Raw genomic sequence first — 22,058 nt, 5'->3', positions numbered from 1 at the left:
AATATAAGAATCTGACAAAAGCACTTCTAAATTCTGAGATCATTTGGGTAAGGAAACCATCTCCTACCTCGGTGCTTCATGAATAGTGTGATTGTTCTAAAGCCCAGGGTGATGGTTGATGCGGATGAGGATGGCCCTGAGTGAGTGAGAAGTGAGGAAATGATTTTTAGCATACTCTGTTTAATGAGGCAGGAAAGGATGTGATAAGCTTTCGAACTTCCAGCAGAGTGGTAAATGTTAAAGTTTTGATGCTGAAAGTGATAAATCATCCCTCCGTTAATTGTGAAGGCAGTTGACAGAGCACCCCCGCACCCAGACCATCTGGATAAAGGAGGCTTCCCTTCGCACGGTTACAGCGATTCACGTCGGTGAAATGCCCCCTCATGCACGCGATGCAGGCTCGCCGACTCTGGTAGCGAAGCAGCCCCCGAACCCGACTCCCGCTGGAGTTTCACAGATGCATTTACCCGAGAACACACAGACGCACAGGATTCTGGGTCCGAGGAAGGGACCCACGCCTGTAAATAAGGCTGTTCATGTCTCACTCCTGTTGTGACCATCTGCTTTTTGTGTTGCCCTAGAAGGCCTTCCCCACCGTTGGTTCTGCCAGCTTGGGAGCAGGTGCATTTTAGACGTACTGGGGAAAGGCCTGTGGACCAGTTGGCTCTGGGCTGCAAAGATTGTCACCAGGCCACTGTGCGCCAGTTGGCCTTGGCTTCGCAGCCGCGGCCGGTCCTGAGGGCGGGTGGTCTGAGCAGGGCCTTTGCCTCGCCAGGGACTCAGGCATGACCCAGTGTGGATTCTGACTTACGTCTTCCAAAGAGATACAGAAGTTGGTGAATAGGTTAGGGATTTAAAGGTCTGTGACAAGTGCTGTAGCAAGAGACAGAGCCTCAGTTACTGAGCGTGTTTGCCCATTAGAGAGGAGGATGGTAATGACGGCCAGTGTTACTGCCACAGCTGCCACCATTCGTCAGACTCTGTACGGGGCCCGGCGCACACATCCGCACTTCAGCTCAGATGCTCTCTACCCGACAGAGTAGGTGCTTTATACAGTCAGCAGATCAAGGCTCAGAGAGGTTCAGTGTCTTATCCAAAGTCACACAGCTAACTCGAGAAGGAGACGAAGTTGAAACCCAGATCGGTGTTGCCCCCAGCAGCCATGCTTTAACCATTGGGTCAGCACCAGAGACCTTCTCCTTCCCCCTGGGACCAGCCTAACCTTCGTGTGGAAGAAAGAGCCAAGAGAGGGCTCCCAGGAGTATACAGGTACTGCTCTGAGGGAGGAATGTCGCGGACAGAGATGTGGGTCCATTTGGACGGGGCCTTGATGAAACACTGCCAGGTCATAACACTTCTCCTGGAGTGGGCCCTCGGCTCTCGGTGCCAGAACCAACCAGAGCAACAGCGGGAGCGTCCCCTCCTCCCACGCCAGGGACGCTCTCTGTATTCCTACTCCCATGGCCCACATGTGCTTACTCTGGGTTTTCTCTGGCGTCACTTCTGACTGGGCAGTTGGAGTGCTGATTTTCTTAGAAATTCAGTTCAGGCTTGTTTTTGTTTGGGATGTGTCTCAGGGGCAGCTGAGCTGCCATTCCTCCCAGGAGGAGGAGAGGAGGAAGGACTGGAAGCCCAGGCTCCCTTCTAGAGGCCAGGCCATCCGAAGCAGGATGCCTGCTCTCCTGGGAGACCCTGGCCATCGGTTCCTCCTGTTCCCCTCTGACGTGGCTGCCACTGTGCTTTCTCAGGGAGCATGGAGGCTTCTGTGCCTCGCCGTAGCCTCTCCCAGTTCTTCCAGATCTTCTTGTGTGTTAGGAAAGATCAGAGGGTGGATTTGGACTGTGATCTCAAAGGGGAGGAGAGGTACAGCCGGACCACGCTCAGTCCCAGTGTTCCGAAGGCATCTCAAACACAGGGAATTCTGGGCTGCGCCGGGAAATGAGGGCTTATGTTTCTCATAGGACCCAAGGAAAAAAAAAAAAAAAAGGAAAGAAAGAGGGGAAGTAGCAGGTGTCGTGGGCACACTAGGAGTGCTGTTGAGGGCCGAGTCTGTGCCCCGGAGGCAGACAGATACGGGGAGAGTACCACCTGCCACCGACCATGTAACCGTGGGCCTTTTCTTAGTTTTGGGGGGAGATTAGACAGACAGAAGCAAAGGAATCCTGGCAGAGAACAATGTGGAAATATTTTCTAGGATGGGTGAAAGGGGCCAGCTTTGTGAGGGTCTTGAGTGTCAAGCAGAGGGGTTGAAATTTTATCGTTTCTACTCTAGGGATCCATTCAAGGTTCCCGAGCAGGGATGTCACACAATGAAATAGTGCTCGAGTGAGGTTAGCCCAGCAATATCACGTTCCGTTAAAATCCATGCGTCCTCCTGGAGAAAGCCCCTTCGCAAAGGCTGCCCTCCTGGTAGCCTGGTATGAGTCATGGCGTAGACTTCAGTGCTTGTGCCCCACAGACTTCCAGTTGTCTGCCTGCTGGGAGCACAGTAGGATTTGCGATTATTTCCTGTCTGTCTCAGAGTTAGGTGTGACCGTGACTCCCTTAGACCATTGCAGGAGTCAGTTAAGATTTTTCTTAAAGGAGTAACTAGTAGATATTTTCAGCTCATAGGCCTTACGGTCTCTGGTAAAACTGTTCAGCTCTGCTGTCCCAGGGTGGAAGCAGCCACAGACTGTGAAGAGTTGGGGCAGCCATGTTTCAATATAACTTAGAAAAACAAGCGGCGGGCCTGTGGGTGGGAGTTTGCTGACCACCTGACTAATGCGTTGCGAGTGGAAGTGATCCTTCTGGACAGAAGCCCTAGCTTCTGTGTGCAGTGATCACGGAGCCTCTGCCAGCCTGGCACCCTGAGTGTGAAGGAGACATAAACTTGGCAGTATTAAGCCGGTGAGACTCTGATGTTTCTTCCTGTAGCGTAAGCTGTCTCTGCTGGATGCTACTGTATCAGCTTTGCCTAGGAAAGCGCACTGGGGGCATTCTCTTTGTCCCCATCCTCACAGCTACCATCTAGCCTGTAGCCAAGCACTACATGAAGGTCTTTACCAACTGTGTTTCCAGAGCTCCTTGCAACAAGATGGCGCCCCTGTAATGTTGTAATATCCATTGCTACAGAAACAGGAAGGGGAAGTCCCTGGATGTGAGATAATGTGCCCACGGTCTCACAAATGGTTAAATGTTGGAACTGGGGCTTGAGCCTGGGTCTTTTAATTCTAAATCCCAGGTTCTTAGCTGCTGCGTATCCTGCCTTGGGTTCAGCTGTTGGGATTATTTTTTCTTTTATCCCTGTGCCTCTGATCACTGCTCTTGGTTGCATGTGCTGTTCAGACATGACCCACAGTGGCCCTGTCAGCAGGGAGAAAAGCCCTGGCCTGAGCAGCGGAGCAGGTAGGTGAAAAATAGCCAGAAGGATGAATTGGGCTGGCAGCTCAGACACACATGGGCAGACGACCACGCTGGAGATGGGCAGATCTAGGAATCACCCTCAGTCATGTGTTCGTGTATTTCCATCCGTCACCTCCAAGGCACATTGTCATCTTTCCCTTCTCAGCCAGGTACTTGTCTTTCTTCAAAGGGAAAAATAATCTGTATTCTGGGACTGTTTTGAGAAATTGTGTGACTCCCCTTCCTGGCCTGGCAAAGCATGGAACAAGCTAGAACTATCATCTTTGATAGCTTGTACAGATAATTTACCAGTCTTGTGTTGCAATCACCTAACTCGGTTTGATCAAGTAGTAAGAAGCCCCAAAATGAGTTCTTACAACTTCTGAAGAGCTACCACTGAAGGGACGCCTCATCGTGTTATGCAATATTCCCTATGTAAAGTCTCACTTAATTAAATTTATTTATTTAGTGTCATGGAAAGTTTTTTTGCCATCAAAATAATATGTTCCCCTAATCAAAATGAGAATAACATAAACAATTATGTTTCCCTTTTTACCTTGGCTATTGGGAAACAGGATTTCTTTGATACTTAGAGATCATAATCATCTTGACGCAGGATCAGAGTAGATTATCTTTACCCATGTCCCCCTCCCCCTTCACCTCTGGGTTCAGATCTCTGTTTCTGACCTTAAGTTTTCAATCGTATAACATTCTATTAAAGGTAACTTAAAATCCTTCTTGGAAGTAGATAAGATGTAAACTACAGTTAAAACTTCACGCGGTCATGTTGTAGCAAGTCAGGGAGTGGTGTGGAGTTAAAACTGAGAGCCCGTGATTGTGTCATCCTGGCTGGAGTTTCTTCTTGTGTATCATCTAGGAGTGTGGTGAGAGTTCGAGATGGCTTAAAAGCACAGATTCACTTCCTTTTCCATAATGACAGCTCAGGGCCTCTTTGTTCTGAACTCATTGCATGCATGTCCCAGTGATCTAGAAGGAGACTTTTGGTCCATCAGACTTGATTAAAAATAGTAACAGCAGAGATAACCTTTTATTAAGTACTTGTTTGCTGAACATTGAGCTTGTCACATGTTCTGTCGTGATTCTTACTCAGACTGTGAGATCTGCCTTATGATAGGCAGATGGGTAAAGTGACTTGCTGAGGACATGCAGTGAGTAAGAGACAGAACCAAGATTTAAACACAGATCTTTGTGACTGAGGACTGCACTCTTTCTGCCAAGCTGCTTCTTGATGATGATGGAGATGATGGTGATGATGGTGGTGGTGATGATGCCAGTACTAGTCTACACGCCAGTCCTGTTCTTCAGTGCTTGCTATGTGCTAACGCATCACAACATCCCTATGATGGGTTCTGTTGCCACTTGTATTTTACTGATGGGGAAACTAGAGGCGCAGAGAAGTAACTTGCTGTAGGTCCCACAGCTAGTAATTGGTGGATGCAGAATTTGAATCTGAGTCGTTTGGCTTTAAAACCCATTTGATCATTATGTCTTACTGTCTCTGATCATACTGGTCTGTAGACAGGGTGGATGCAGTGGATAGAAAATTAGGACTTGGGGTCATGAAGCCTGGTTCCTGTTTGCCAGTTGTGCCATTGAGTAACCAACAGATAATCGGGCAGGTCATCTCCCTTCTGTACCAGCCAGGATCACGGTTAGAAAGGCAGAGCCATATCAGTTATTTGAATAGAGTTAATGGAGGGAATTGGTGAAATAGGTGTGGGAGGCCTGCAAAGGTGAAGGGAACTTGCACAAAACAGGAGAGGTGACTGCAGAGGCAGCCACCTGCGGAGCGGGACCATCACTGGACTGGTGTGGATATCGTGGGGCTTGGAGGAAGGCCTCTTAGACTGAGGCTCTGACCTCGGAGAAGTGGGCCCCTGCCCAGGTGCAGGTGTGGTGGAGGGCCATTGCCGGGGGACGCGTCCCAGAGCAGCCTCCTCCCGCTTGCAGTCTCCCTCTAGAACCCCCTGTTGGTGGAAACTGGCAGGGCACGTGTCAAGAGGTCAGTGTGACTTGCATTTTGCTGTTTTCCAGCCCAGCATCACTGAACAGAATACAGAGAGGTGTTTCCGAGCTGGGAGACAAGCGCTTCATAGCACGTACACTTGATCTGTAAAGTGATTAGATGGAACACATGGCGTGCAGGGGGCTGAATGGGACTCCACCTCTCTCCTGCGCTTCTGTCATGGGAAAAAGGTATAGCTGATCAAGTTCATCTCCTCCCCTCTCCCCTTTTAGCAGTGAACATCTTGAGGCCGTATGTGTCCTTTTTTCCTTGTCTCGGCCAAGGACAGTACTTGGGGGGCATTCATTATATATGTTTGAATCGTTTAATTATTGGATTTTGACACATACGTAAGTCACCAAGTATTCAGTGAGCACAGACTGTACCCAGCCCTGAGCCTGGGACTCTGGGGAAGCAGGACACACATGAAGCATGGCTTGGCTATGAAGGAACTCACAGTCTTGTAGGGGTGAGGTAAACCTGATAAGCAGACAGCAGCTTCGTGGGTAGGCTCAGGTGCAGTGTGAGTTCAGAGAAGAGAGAGAGGTCCACATTGCTGGAAGTAGGTTTCAAGAGGAAGTGGTTACTTACCAACCTCCCATGTACTAACCTGGAGACACAGTTTCTCCAAACACATGTGCTTGGGAGAAGCCATTTATTCCGCCATGTTCGTTGTCCGGCATCCAGTGTTGTGCTTCTCCTTGGCATTGTCTTCCCATCATGCACCCAGTAGTGTGCAACTTCCTGTTTTTTTAAATGAATGTGGAGATAGCAAGAGCACAACCAGCAGTTACCTGTTTGTGGCTGCAGAAAATTTGCAACAGAGAAGTCCCCTCGGGAGCAGCCCTGGACGTGGCCTCACACACCTCCAGCAAATGAGCGAGCAGACTTTTTGCCGGAAGGTGTCACAAAGCTACTTATGCAGGCTTGGACCAGAGTGTCCCCTTGCAGTTGTGGCCCCAGGGACAGGTGCATCTCTCTCTGACAGCTGGGACAGTGTTCCCTGGCCTCAGGGAAGGCTGTAGGGAATCATTTAATGAAGCAGTACCTAATCTTCAGGGTCTACAGAGAAGGATAACGTGACCCAGAGGAAATGGTAGCATTCCTCCAGCGGCCCCTGTCCACGTCAGCAAGTCATGGGAACCCAGGGTTAAACAACCGAGGAGGACTCATGCTGGATCCCTTTGAGGTGATCACACCATTGGCACCACTTTCCCATGAAGGACTCCTAGTGAAGTAATGGCGCTGTGCTCTATACCCCTATACAGAGCCCCCGGGTACAGTCCCCTCATCCACTTTTTAGTTTAGATTTTTAAAGATTGAAGTATGCTATGTAGAGTAAAGCTCATAGATCTTACTTGGACAGCTTGATGGATTTTTTTACGTATGTATACACTATGTGAACTGACAAGGCTGGGGACTATTTCTAGCAAGAGGTTTCTTCACACCCCCCCCAGGCAGTTCCTCCACCCTCCCATTCTGACTAAGAATTAGTTTTGCCTGGTTTTGAACTTCCTATTAAATAGAATCACAGAAAAAATATTCGATTATGCCTGGTTCTTTTGCTGAATATTGTACAATTCCATCTTTTGCTAATGGGAAAATTAGAAATAACTTCAGAGAAGCGGCATGGCTTGAACAAGGATTTCACATGTGCAGTCTATACTGTTTACCATCATACAACTCATCTGTTATCATCAATCCATCTGTCCATCCAAACCCATGTGGGCAGATGACTCTATGTCAGGGATGGTTCCAGGTGCTGGACATGTAGATATGAGTAAATCACCCTGCCCTCAGAGATCTTCCAGGGTAATGGGAGACAGGTTTTAGGGGGACAGTCAAGGCGTGGAGGGTGTAGAACTCTGTACAAGAAGCTGTGTTTGTATGTGGATTCCGAGAGAGGAGGAGGAAGAGGTGGAGGAGGCTTTGACTGGAGGGCTCAAGGAGGAGATGACATTAGAATGAAATTTCATTCTTGGACATTCTTCTTGTCTTTTCTTACCAACAGGGCTGCAAACTATAAGAAAACAGGGTTGGGCTCATCTTCTGTGTATGTCTTATAGGACCTTGCAGTCATGGATCTAGCAGGAAAATCAGGAAACTGTTGCTGAATTCATGACCAGAAATATCTTTTCTAAGAGCATGAGTAGTACACCTAGAACTTTCTAACTAGGCAGAGAGCAGAAAATGACTGGTTGCCATCTTGATTTGAGTAGACACCTAGAAGATCTAGGGCAAACAACAACAGGTTTAGCAGAGTTCCTGGTGTGGAATCTTCTAGTTAGGGTAAACATAGGACCCTGTATGAATTTCTGAAAATTGTGTCCATCACCTTTCTTCTCTAGATAGGTACAGCTTTTTTTTTTTTTAGGATTTTATTTATGTATTTATTTGAGAAGGAGAGAGAGTGAGTGCATGCATGAGCAGGGAGGGAGAGGGAGAGAATCTCAGGCAGACACCTTGCCAAGTGTGGAGCCCAGCATGGGGCTCAGTCTCGGGACCCTGAGATCATGACCTGAGCTGAAACCAAGAGTGAGAGGCTTAATTGACTGAGCCACCCAGGTGCCCCAGGTGGGAATTTTTTTCAAGATCTCACCATTTTCCCATATCATAAGAATACACACTTTAGTAGACATATCCTAAAGTGACCCCCCCCCAAGGAGTATAATCCCTTTATAATATCCCTTTATAATCCCCTCCTCTTGAGCATGGCAGAACATATAACTTGTTTCTGACCAACAGAATATGGCAAAGGTGATAGAATGCCACTCCCATAATTATGTTAAAAAAGTCTCTGCCTTAGCAGGTTGGAGAGATAGGGTCACCAGTTGGCCTTGAAAAAGCATACAGTCATATTGTGAAAGAGCCATGTGTCAAGAAACTGTGGGTGGCCTCTAGGACCTGAGTGGCTTCCAGCCAATAGCCAGTAAGATGTTGGGCCCTAAGTCCTTCAGCTGCAAGGAAATGAATTTTGCCAACAACCTGAATGAGCTTGGATTCTTCCCCAGTCAAGCCTGCAGATGAGAATGCAGCCCGTCTGACACTTTGATTATAAGCTTGAGACTCTGAACACAGGATCCGGCTAAACTGTGTCGGGACTCTCGACCCACAGAAATTGAGAGATAATAAATGTGTGTTCCTTTAAGCTGCTAAGTTTGTGGTAATTGGTTACACAGCAATAGATAACTAACCACACTTTCTGCAGCCATTGATTGTGTCAGAACAGTCCCTTAGTGACACACGGCCTACAGACGTTCTGAGTCTGCTCTACCATACACAGGATGTAGCAATAGTGAATGCATTCCTTTAACGATTGCCATTTAGCATCTTATATCACACTGTTGTGGGCTCTGATTTATCCGAGAAGTAAACAAGGGCACCATGCTGTTTAGGACGTAAGTTTAGTGGCTCTAAGAAAGACCCCTTTTCTAACATTTGTTAGACCTCAGGCAAGACTGCAAATGGATGACATACCACATGTCTAAAGAATGAAGTCTCACATATACTATGTTCTCCTGTTTGACAAATACACTTTCATAATAACAAAATATATGTAAAGCCATGGTCTTTATATCATTGAAAGTTGGCAAAATATTAATGATAATGGAATTTAATTATTATTTTGCATGCTTGGGTATTCTGATGGAAAATGTTTGAATGGAGTAATAAAATAGACAATTAATAAATTATTATAGTTTCATAGAGTATATTTTCTTACCTTCATTTAAAAAAATCACTAATTATATTGTTTATCATACCTGGTTTTCAATGGACAATAAGAATCTAAAGGATTAGAGGCGTCTGGGTGGCTCAGTCAGTTAAGGTCTGGCTTCAGCTCAGGTCATGATCTCCACGTCCTGGGATAGAGCGCCGCATTGGGCTGTCTGCTCAGCGGGGAGTCTGCGTCTCCCTCTCCTCTCCCTCTGCTCCCCCTTCACCCCCCCAGCTCGTGCTCTCTCTCTCAAATAAATAAATAAAATATTAAAAAAAGAGAATATAAAGGATTAAAAAATAAAATATGTGTCAAATTTGAATGTATTTTCGTCAAAATGTAAATTTAAAGTAATCAAAAAATTCAAATTATTTTAAAAGAAAGTTTTCAAAACATTTTTACTAAAATATTTAAAAATCTGTTAACATTAAAAAGCAAAAATACAAACTATAAGTAATAAATAATCACGTTTTAAATTAAAATAATTTAAATGTGGCCGAATTGTTACTTGATTTCTTGAACTTCAGTTCAAGAGCTTATTAAATATTTTCATAAAAATAGGGATGCCCGGCTGGCTCAGTCGATAGAGCATGCGACTCTTGATCTCAGGGTTGTGGGTTTGAGCCTCATGTTGGGGTAAGAGATTACTTAAAAAACAAAAAACAGTCTTTAAAAAAAAATCTTTAAAAGAATAAACATAAAACATTGTAATTATAGCTTTTAAAGTCTATCTGGTTGCCAGCATAAAGAATCAGGGTCACATTTCGCCTGTGTCAACTTTAGACCTACATAGATGTGTACAAACTTAAGAGTTACATATATTGGCTGATATTGCACGCATTGCTCCACTTTCATATGCAACTCGTAAATATCACACTAATCCAGTGGTACTGCTGGAACCAAGAATTGGAAGATGAAGAGAAGCAAAAAAAAAAAAAAAAAAAAAAAAAAAAAAGGAGCTCTTCCGCCCTGCTGGGAAGCAGCACTTCTTCCTTCTGCAGAAATCGGTTGCATTGATGCTGTCTGAGCAGAAGGGTTTGATGAGTTAATACCCACGTGCTGGCACAGCTCAGATTCTCCCTGCGCTCGGAAGGCACAGCTGTTCCTGATGCTGGCAGTGGCCAAGTCCCCAGTCTTTCACAACATTTGGACACGGTGGCCTTTTGTTTTGAGGACTAAGGCAAGAGATATGGAGAAATGCGTCCCTGGGGCTTGAATGATGTTAGTTGTGCCAACGGATGTTCAAGGTACCGGTGGCACTGTGTCAGTGGTCCTGAGTGTGTGTGTGTGTTGTATGTGTGTTGTAAAACCCAGAACTTTCTGAAGTGTGGGGCCCAGTGCATATGCTCTTCTTGCCTGAGTCCAAGGGCATGGTTGGTTGCTCCCCCAAATATTAATCGTTTAAACCATATAGAAGTTTATTTTCTTCTCACTCAGCCTTGAAAGCACGATGCTCCATGACGGTGTGGCAGCTCCCCGGTGCCGAGAACCCAGGCTCGCTCTCTCTTGTTGCTCCCCTATCCCTCAGATGTTACCCTCATCTGCCTGGGTCAGGATGGTCCCAGCCGTATGTGCAATGTAGCCAGAAGGAAGGAGAAAGGATGAAAGGCAGGGCATTGCCCCTCTTTTTAAGGGTCACCCCCTGAAATTGCCATCATTAATTCTGCAGACATCCCATTGTCCACAGATGGCTGACAAACGTGCTGTTGCACTGCGTGTCTTGTGGCTTACGTGAGCGAACGTATTTGAGAGGGCTTGTATGTAAGAGTCTGGCATAAAGGACCTGTTTAATAAATGGGGATAATCAGTACCATCGTCATCATCGTCAGCCTCCTCCCTGAGGTTTCAGCTTTGGGGCTCTGAGGTTTTGTGTCTCTGAGCTATGGTGCAAAATGAAGGACACTTTTGTAAAGTGAATCATTACCCGTGGGTTTTTCTCTTTGCACTTGGATTTTTGCAGATTTTCTCAAAATGAGGCACACTAACATTAGCCCATTTTGGGTAAAGCAGTTTAAACATAAGTAACGTGTAGGGTTCTGTAATTTCAGAGGCAATACTGAAATAGTGTTTTTAACAGAGAAAACACTTCCGATCTTTTAAATTAAGGAGAAAAATGATGCCATTTTTTAAAGTGGCACATGGTAGGAACCAGAGGCAGGATCTAAAAGCACTTTATTTTTTAACTTTTTAAATTTTCTCAGTTTTGATTTCTTTTTTTTTTAAAGCTTTTATGTAAGTTTCAGTTAGTTAACGGACACTGTTATATTCGCTTCGGCTGTACAATGTAGTGATTCAGCACTTCCATACATCACCCAGTGCTCATCACAAGTGCGCTCCTTGATCCCCATCGCCTGTTTCCCCCCCACCTCCCCTCCAGTAACCCTCAGTTTGTTTTCTAGAGTGAAGTCTGTTTCTTGGTTTGTCTCTCTTTTTTCCCCCCTATGCTGATTTGTTTTGTTTTAAAAGCACTTCAAATAGTTAAAGAGAAAGATAAGCCCATGGGAAACCCCATGATATTACTTTTTGTCAAACTTGACTTTCCAGGGATTAAACCTGCCCTTGAATTTAGACCCCTGCTTATTCCAGTTTGTTAAACCCTTGACAGACTCCAGTCTGTTCGACTCAGTAGCTCCCCACGAGGGGGCCACTTTTCAGCCTCTGTTGCAGAACTGATGAAGCTTCAGTGCAGAACTCTCTGGTCCTGGAGCAGAAAAGGCTTGGAAGTCATTGATCGCAACTATCCTTGTGGACCCATCCGATGTTACACCGAGAGTCCAATGGAAGAAATGTGACAGGCCTTCTGATCTCCCCGCTCATCTTATGATTTAAAATCCTCTCTAAAACATTCCTGTTAAATCTTTACTCTGACTTGCCACCATAAGCCATTTACCCACTCCCCATCCATCTTGTTTTCCAGCTCTGTAACTATTCTTGTGTATATTATCCTGAAATTGCAGCACCGAGTGCCAGAGTCGTCTTCATACCATCCTGGACAGATCATTGCTTCTCCTTCCCCAGCATGTCCCATGACAGGGAGCTCACTGGTTGGTTAGAAGTCAGCTTTTCCTTTGGAGGAGAGCACCAACTTATTTGCAAACTTTCTTCTCTTGGCCTGAAACTTTCTTTTCTGATATATATGTAAGGTGTGTGTATGTGTATTCCTGGCAGCCCTTTTTACCGTCTGGATCAAATCCACCCACATCTCCAGCCTTAACATGTTCAGCACCCTCTCCCGCCCTTGCCGTCCTGCCTGGTCATCACTCTCTGGGCTTCTTTGGTTTTGAGGAAGGTGTGCTTATTAAAGTAAATAAACCAAACTAGTTATCATACTCTGCACCTGCTCTTACTGTTCCCCCCCCCCAATTTCTTCCCCATTTCACTTTTAAAGCTGTACAGAATACCCTGAAAAAGGGCTTGAGTAACGTTGGGAAAAATAAGAGGAGGAAGGTACACAGGCTCTGGAGTGTTAGTTTTCTTCATATATTTCTGTAGTAAGATGGCTGTTGACAATATTTTTGCCATAATAATTCAGATGTTAATCTGGGGTGCTCTAAGACCCCCAGGCTTTTTCCAGTGGCCATTCCTGTATTTCAGATCTCAAAATGACACCGGGCGTAAATGCTGCATCTTTTATTTATCCCTACTAAATTTCCCTTGTCTTGTGTTTTTGAATTATCTCTAAAATGTATCGAGGTGCTTGTAAAATCTATTTCCATCTTTAGCAGTGTTAGAGACCACGAGCAATTAGACACCATTTACAAGCCTGATGAGAAAGCATTTGCTTGGTTTATAAGACTGTCATCATCATAATAGAGCGAGCCCATGTGGAACAGGTGTTTGAAGGGATGGATCAGGATTTAAAAAAAAAAATCCCAAACCTGGGGAGAAAATACAAAGATTGTGCCCTGCAAAATACTGTCTGAAAGTGAGCGTGCAGGGGCGTGTAGGTAATTCAGTCAGTTAAACGTCTGACTCTTGATTTCGGCTCAGGTCATGATCTCAGGGTTGTGAGATTGAGCCCCACGCCAGGCTCCATGCTGGGTGTGGAGCCTGTTTAAGATTCTCTCTCTCCCTGTCCTTTTGCCTCTCCCCCGCTAAAAGAAAAGAAAAAAGAAAAAAGAAAAGAAAAGAAAAACAAGTGTGCTGGACATTTGACCCCTCCAAGACGGAGGCTCCTGGTTTCGGTAACTGCTTTCTGTAGCACGGCTTTCTGTGCCCCAAGGAAGCTAAAGTCATCACATTTCTTTTTTTTTTTTTTAAAGATTTTATTTATTTATTCGACAGAGACAGAGACAGCCAGTGAGAGAGGGAACACAAGCAGGGGGAGTGGGAGAGGAAGAAGCAGGCTCATAGCAGAGGAGCCTGATGTGGGGCTCGATCCCGTAACGCCGGGATCACGCCCTGAGCCGAAGGCAGACGCTTAACCGCTGTGCCACCCAGGCGCCCCTTAAAGTCATTACATTTCTTATACAAGAAGGTGCATGTAAGTGCAAAATGTGTCATTTTAATTAGGATGTCCCCCTGCAAAAAGAAAGATCTATCTGAAGGATTTTTTATATCGACTCCAATTTCTGTAAACCTGGATTAACATCCAGCCAGAGATTCGCGGCTCAGGGTGTATGAGATCCTACGTTATGTACCAGTTAGTCTGCAAATACGGTATCTGTTACTCCTTCATCAGAAAAAAATGAAATGATCAGCCATGGTTGGTTTTTCTGTGAATCGTAATATTTATTCAACACATAAATTGTCTCATCAAAACTCAGGGGTTTACGTTAAACTGGACTTGGAATCCTTGACTCATCCAAGGAGGTGAGCACATCTCAGTGATCATAGATGACTGCTCCTCTCCCGTGTCTTTTCAGTAAGTCCTTCTTCCTCGGGACAGCCAACACACGCACGCTCATGGAAATCTCCCTTTGGGCATTATTTGTAACCACTGCATCCTTTGACCAAAGCTGGGCGCGTAAGCCAAATCGATGTTTCTCTCTCTTTCTTTCCACAGTCCTTTCTCTCTGCATAGGCTTAGGCCAGTCCGTAGGGCATCTGGCATGAGGAGGATGCCGGGCTGGGCTGCGAAGTTGCCAGCCACGAAGTGGAGCCAGAGAAGCAGAACCCGAGTGTTGGGTCGCCCAAGGAAATGCAGGCTGTGCAACTGCTTTATTTGGGTTGGCAGAAGTAGTCCTGCATTGCACTTTTGCTGAGGCCTGATCACTTGCTGAATATTTATTTGTCCCAAAGATTATTTAGTTATCCTTAGGAATCTAGGCTCTCCGGCCAGCTTTTCTCCCTTCGCATGGGTTTCCAGTGGGGAATGTGAGTGACCCCTTCTCCTTTCAGAAGGGGTCTTACTGCTCATCCAGTTGGAGGTATAGCAGAAAAGCAAAATGGGACCCAAGAGGACATGGGACTTCTGCTAAAAGACAGCATCAGGGCCAAGACTAGAACTTGGATCTTCTGATTCCAAATCCAGAGTTCTTTCTAGAGTCTCTCAAACTTTTGGGAGCACACAAGCCCCTGAGGACCTTGCTTTTAATAAGATGCAGATCCTTCGGTCGCCTCGTTAGAAATTCTGGTGTGGAGCCTGCCTGTGGAGCACGTGTCTATAATCTGATGCCCTGCGTGCACGAGGGTGATGCTGGCTTAGTGACATTTCCTTTCTGTTTGTTTTCACCCAGGGATGGAAGTGGGGCTACACAGTTAGATATGAAGATCACCGTATACCCTTACTCATTTAAAAAAATTACAGGACAAAGAACACAATGACATTAGCATAACTTACAGAAAGAAAAAAAATCCACCCATAGCCCAGCCGCCTACCAAACCATCCGTCTACTTTCCCTCCATCTTTGGAGAGATTATCTATAGGTTTAGGTAACTATCAACCTAACACTTCTGTCATCTTATTTTTACTTCGTTTGAGCCAAGTAGCCTTTATGTTAGGAAACAGGGACCTTGGAAGCTATTAAAGAGGAAAAGCAGTATTTAATTTTGTTAAAGATCTGCTGCATTACTGGGCACTGTGTTCAGTGCTTTGTACGTGTTCACTCATTTAATCACATCGAGGAGGTCCTTTTATCCCCATTTTCCAGAGGGGAAAACCGAGGCTTGGAAAGGCTAAGTAGCTTTGCCAAGTTTCCTGGGTAGTCAGCAATAGAACTGGAGATTCAGACCCTCCGGCTCTGAAGTGTATGCTCTTCCTCACCTGCTTCTCAGAAGACAGAAGACGCCTGACCTTCAGGGCCTCATCCCCATAAGGAAAGGAGACCCAGCCAGACATCAAAAATAACAAGTTCTAGAACGTGTGTGAAAGCTACACGATGCTGACACGGGTAAGAGTAGAAAATACCTGTGGAGCTGGAATCTTTGAATAGCAGGGAGGAAAATGGGACTTTATCCTTCTGGCAGAGATTGCTGTTACGGGTTTGGGGACAAGCGACTCCGTGAAATGAAAAGTCACAGAGAGTGTCAGTCTGCCACGAAGCCATCCATTTTGGCTGACACCCGCCCCTCCCCCCCCAAGACCCTTTGCCAGAACTGCTAAAGATTTTGAGATTTGACTCTTCTTTCTCTCCAGAGCTGTTCCTCAGCACAGCTCGGACCCCAAATGGTAGGAAAGCGGGATGACGAGCTGGAGAATTGAGCTCTTAATAATTCAGGGTAGAGATGCTCCCAGGAGCCAAATTTTCCCCAGAAATGAAATCTCCATTGTCCCCGGTAGGTTGGTGATTATAAGTTTTTCTTACGATTTCCCTGGAGTTTCTTCAATCTCTTCCTTCGCCAAGTATCCACAAGACTTTCTCTGTGTAGCATTCATTTGACACTTAACCTCAGCACATGCCATCGCTCCGTGTGCCAGTGACATCAACCGACATTTACTGTCTTGTGTCCTGCACTGTGCTCGGCGTGGAAGATACAGAAGTCCCTGCCGTGGGGTGTTTATAGCTTCTCTGGGGAGACAGGACATGAGCATAATACCAATTAACCGCCCTTACGGTTCACTGTGGTCTCAAGTGGACTTTATTACAAGGAGAGGCACGATGTCGGCCGCGAATATGAAATCAATGAGATCCAAAGTGAGCCAAAGAGTAGGAGGAGGAGGAGGCCCTGAAGCCTGGGAGTGGCTTGGGGGAGGATGGCCTTGCCTCACCCAAGAAGTAAGGGTGCCTCCAGCAGGTCTGTCTCCCTTCTTAGACCACAGCCCCTGGGAGGGCGCAGGGTCCAAGCACCTCTCCCCTGGGGGCCTGCCCGCCCCGTGCCCTGTACTTGCTCCTGGGAGGCTGGCTGTGAGAGAGAAATGTCAAGGGCATTTGCTGGGGAGGGCTCCTGAGCACAAGCCGGGCTGTGAGGCCGTCCTCGTGATTGGCCTCCTCTGACTTCTGCAGCCCAAGTGGTCCTTCGGAGCTGCCCGAGTTGGAGGCCTTCGTACCCTCATGCCGGTTTGTCCTCGGATGCGGTGTGCGGGGGAAGGGAGCATGGCCTGAGCTTGGTTTGGCAGAGCCGCCCTGCAGCTGAGGCAGTCGTCCTTCACTCCTGCAGGGGGACCTGGCGGGCACGTGCAGGGTCCATGGTGCCGTCTTCGTAAACGCTGGAGTGACAGCATGCCCTCTCGGGGGGCACCGGGTCCCTGACTGGCGGCTGTGACGCAGGCAGAAGAGGTCTGGAACCACAGCACCGAAGAATCATCACCAGGACGGGAGAGACCGTTTCGTGACTGGTTAAGAAGCAGCCGGCATAGACGGTCGAGGGTGTGGGTTTGGCGCTTTAAAGTAAGAGCATCATTCGTAATGAGAGTGACTGGCAGTGTTCCCAAGCCAATTAATGATCTTTGGGGAGGAATTAGTGACCCATACGGTCCGATAAATGGTATCATTTCAGATTCTGTCCCCTAAAGATTTTTTTTTTGCTCGGAGACTGAGCCCTTGGAGTAAGATAAGTACCACCTGTATACACACTTTTAGTTAATTCAGGAGACAGCTAAGGAAGGAAAATGATAGATAGCGTGCCTCCTTTCCGGGAGCTGAAATAGCTCTTTCGGCATCGCGTCTCAGCCTTTAAGAGAGCTGTACGAGTTAAGAAAGGGGCATTTATTCTATTTATTTCATCATGGATGGGGGAAATCTCCATGGAGGGAGGTAAGTTCCCTGCAGCCTCAGGTCTGGAAGGGGCTGATCCCCAGGTGGAGCCTGCACCAGCCGGGTCTCCGTGCTTGAAGCACCAGGCTCCTTGGAACGAGGGAGAGAATGGATCTCAAAAGAATTGTAAACATTGTGCAGCCGTATAGACTTTCCTACAAATTCATTTAGACTCCTCTCAAATCTGCTTGTCCCCAGACTTTCCCATCTGTGTAAATGGTGCATCAGCCCCCAGCCAGTCAAGCAAAAACCAGTAGGAATCTTTCTTCAGCGCTCCCTGCCCTCTTCTCTTACAGCTAATCTGTCAGCAGATCTTTGTTCCACTTCCAGAATGAACCTCGTGTCTCTCTGCACCCCAACAATCAAGTCCAAGACCCCATCATCACCCAGCTGGACCACTTCCATGCCCTCCTTACTGGTCTCCTTGTTTTCACTCTTGTCTCCCCCGCCCCCCCACGCTCCAGTACATTCACATTTCAGGACCCAGCCAGAGGGAACTTGCAAATTAGATCACATCACTCCCCTAGGTAAATACTTAGTGGCTTCCTGGTACACCAGGATGAAGTTAAAACTCCTCACAGTGACAAGACCCTGTGTGATCTGCCTTTTCAGCCTTGCCCCACACTTGTCTTGCTTCAGCCCCACTAGTCTCTTTCCTGAATGTCCCAAACTTGTTCCTGCCTCTGGGCCTTTGCACGTGCTATTTTCTCTGCCTGGATTCCTTTTCCTCCAGCTATTCACAGGGATGACTCCTTATCTTTCAGGCCCCAGCTCAGAGAGACCTTCTGGCTAAAATAATCCTCTCTCCTGAGATAGTTTTTATGTCACCTGTCTCTCTTTATTTCCTTCACGGCCCTTATTGCAATCTGATTTTTCTTTATTTTTTAAATCTCTGTTTTGTTCTGCATTGTCTGTCTTCTCTCACTCTTGTCCAGGTTCCACTGGAGCAGGAACATCCCAGTGCTTACACAGTGATGGGAACATAGTAGGCCTGTAATCAGCACATGGTGAAAGAATGAATGAATATATGAATGATGGGTTCTTTAGAGCCTGTTGTATAAATGGAAGCAGAATACAAGAGCACCAGCCAAACTGTGATTTCCTACTGACGTTCCTAGAGATTGGTCATGAAGTTATCACTAGCCAGTATTGTATTGAACGTTCTAGGAGAGTACACTACTTAAAGGAAACAACGTGAGGAAATGCTAGTACTCTGATTGATGGTGTTCTGGAGTTATTAAGTGATGCACCAGTCTCTCCATTCACAGAATTTTTTTAATAGTGTGTTGCTTATAAAATGGTATATACCGTCTGATTCTATTTCCTTTTTTTTTTCTTTTTTAATGTTATTCTAAATGTACAGCAAATGTTAGAGGGATGTTAGCCAGGATTTTCTGGGGCATTAGGGTCATTCTTTTGTTTTTCTTACCTTTATTATCTGATTTTTATCGAGTGAATTTGTAATTTTTAAAAAAACATCCATTGTTCCTGTTGCTTTTCTTTTTAAACACAACAGTGGTGAATCCTTTTGTGGAGCAGAGAATAAACACCATGTTTTGCCTCAATCCAGGTTTTTATACCTTGGTTTACTTGCTTTTTATAAGTCAGCTTTTTGGAGTTTTAGGAGTTTTGTAGAGGTGTTGGTGTTGGTGTCATTGATGCTAATATTGTCTTAAGAAACATCCCTTCTCATATATGCAGGTGTCCTTCCTGGACTGCCCTGTCTGGAATGCTCTTCTGGTGCGGCGTCCTGGGAAGTTTTGGCCGCCTCTGGGTCTAAAGAGAACTCAGTGTGTTCAGAAAATGACACTTGAGAGCACCCAATGGCATGCTTAAAGTGTGTTGAGTCAGCTGTAAGTTTTGTCAGAGCACACAGCTGGGCCAGAGCGCCGTGTCTTCTCCCGCAGCCTGTGGCACTGAATTCCATCCTAATTCACTCTCGGGGGCGCCTGGAGGATGAAAAGTATCTGGAAACAAACTCATACCCTGGCTGACTGTGCTCACTGCACACCAGTGTGAGAAGCTGAAGTTCAGGCTGCCCTAGAAACTCAGCCAGCTTTGTGCCTCCCTGAGCTGACTTGGGGCACAGGAGAAGGTGCTGGAGAGGGGCAGGGCAGGAGGAACCAAGACTGGCCCTGGAAAATGCCAGGGATGGCTGGCCTCTGGGACCTCGGGAGACTGAGCCTGGGTGCCTGGAATCCTGGGATGCTTAGGGAGAGTGAAGGGGCTGGCATGGAATGTGGCTGGAAATCCTCAAAAAGAGCCACAGTGTTGGCCAGCAGTGTCATTCTTGTACCCAGTTCTCCCTCATGTCCAGGAGGCTTGGTCCCATTTCCCAACCCTGTGCCCAAGTGGCTCTTTGCTCGTGTTAGTCAGTGTGTGGTGGTGTTCATCACATAGGGAAGCCAGCCTCCTGGCTACCCCCAGCACGGATCCATCTGCAAGACAAATGCGTGTTTTCATTAGGCCCTGTGTAACTAAGGGAGGGAGCGGAGAGCATTACCAGCTCAGCACTCTCGCCTCCCGCCCTAGTCTTGGCCGAGTGGCTTCCATTTCAGCTCCTGCTGTGTTTCCTCAGCTGGATCCTGCTTGGACCTCTCCCTGGGGGTACATTCCAAAAAGCAGGAAGCTGACAAAAATCATTTGAGGAGGGTACAATGGATAACAATGGCCCAGGGAAGCCACAGGCACTCCCCTCTGGAACATTCCTTCCCTGCTTCCCACCACCAGCTTCAGTCAGCCTGGGCTCTGGAGGAAGGAGAGCTTCAGGCATATTTCCTACTCCATGTCAAATCTCAGCCTTGAAATCCTCCTGATTTTAAAATGGGGACAAAACACCCTACCACTTGGGTGCGTTCCCACCTCAGTCGGCTGCTTGTCATGGTCCTTGGACCAAAGTCATCTGCTTGTCATGGCCTGCGTTGAGCGCTTACGGTGTTCAACGCTCTTCCTCATGGTAACCTGGCAAGGAGGTGAGGTGAGGCCCACGAGTGCCAGGACTTGAACCAGATCCCTTGCCCCATTCTGCCTGCCCAGGGCTGATACAAGGGCAGGCTCTCATTGGCCGTGAGTTTGGATAGTATTTACTGGCCACACCAGAGACCTGGGTGCATAGGGCGCTCTTTCCCAGTTTCTTGGGGGAACTAATGGAAGAATCTTCATGAGGTTAGTGAAACAAGTCTAGTGATGGCGGCCTTCCCCTCAGGTGTTAGATTTTGAGTGTGAGCACAGGCCTGGGAGCGTGCGTGGTGTCAGCATGAGACGGTGGGAGAGGTGCTACAGGCTGTTCTCTCAGAGCTGTGGAAACAGTTGTCCCCATGTCATCACTGGGGAAGGGGCTCCCACCAGGCCACCCCCACCCATCTGTCCCCTGTGGTGACTTTTGACTCTCACTCTGAGGTGAAGTTCCCGGGTGTGGGGGCTGGGGAGCAGGGAGGGCTGGTTCCCATTGTAGCTCTCCCCAGATGCCAAGTGGCAGCTAGCTCAGCTAATTGGCAAGAAAAGGAGAAGCAAAAATAGTGAAAATCTGTGAATTAATAAAACAGCCTTGAAGCATCCGCCAAAATGTGTGTACAAATCATGAAGTAATTAGAAGTGTGAAGAATTCGATCGGGTTGGCTGTTTCCAAATCCAGCATCTGATTGCGTTAGGAGGCCAAGGGCTGGCAGGCCATGGGGAGTACGAATTCTTTCCATCGAATTTGATCTTGCCTCCCCCAGCTGGGGTTTCTTGAAATCCTTTCAGGGCAGTTTCCTTAGGATCTGCTAGACCTTCTGAAGGCCCTTTAAGCACATGCAACATCTGGGCCCAGTAGCATCTTCTGTTTTAGAATAAGACTTAAAGAGGGGGCGTCTGAGTGGCTCAGTTGGTTAAGTGTCTGCCTTCAGGTCAGGTCATGATCCTGGCGTCCTGGGATCGAGTCCCGCATCTGCCTCCTTGCTCAGTGGGGGAGTCTGCTTCTCCCTCTCCCTCTGCCTCTCCTCCCGCTGGTGCATGCTCGCTCTCTCTCTCTCTCTCTCTCTCTCTCTCATGCTCACTCTCCCTCTCTCTCTCAAATAAATAAATAAAATCTTTAAAAAAAAATAGAGTAAGACTTAAAGGTTTCACAGAGGGCTTTCTGGATTCACGGTCTTATTTAACCGCACTGTCACCAAATATATTTTTTTGAAGATTGATTTATTTATTTTGAGAGGGGGAGGTGAGTGGCGGAGGGGCAGAGGGAGAGAATCCCCAAGCAGACACCACACCAGGTGTGGAGCCCTACACGGGGCTTGATCCCAGGACCCCAACACCATGACCTGAGCCCAAATTAAGAGTCAGCTGCCCAACCGACTGAGCCACCCAGGTGCCCCTCACTGTCACCATGTTATTTTTATGTCAGTGTTTTTCAGGGGAGGAAACCAAGGCCCAGAGAGTAAAGTGATAGAAACCCAACTCTAAGAGCTAATCAGTAACAGAACCAGCGTCTCCTGCGACCCCTCCAGTGTCGCCTTCTCCTACCCCCTCCAATGTCGCCTTCTCCCACCCCCTCCAATGTCGCCTTCTCCCACCCATGTCCTTCCTTTGGACCCTGCACTGCCTCTCGTCAGTGCTAGGTATCTGTGTCTCTTGGTTGTCATGGCTAGCAGCCAACTGCCGTTCTGTTTGCCCATGTTATTAAATGTAGATAAATTGTTCAACCCATTTGTTTGATTAATAAACTAAGGCTTAGGCACAGTTAGCTGTTTGTTGATTTTAATTTCATTTTATATCCAGATGAGACTGGGGAGGAGAAAAAGATCCATTTCCCTTATCTTTT

The sequence above is a fragment of the Ursus arctos genome, unplaced genomic scaffold, assembly GCF_023065955.2.
Source record: "Ursus arctos isolate Adak ecotype North America unplaced genomic scaffold, UrsArc2.0 scaffold_17, whole genome shotgun sequence".
Lineage (NCBI taxonomy): Eukaryota > Metazoa > Chordata > Mammalia > Carnivora > Ursidae > Ursus > Ursus arctos.
The sequence above is the reverse complement of the archived record's forward strand: the minus strand, read 5'-3'. Positions refer to the sequence as shown.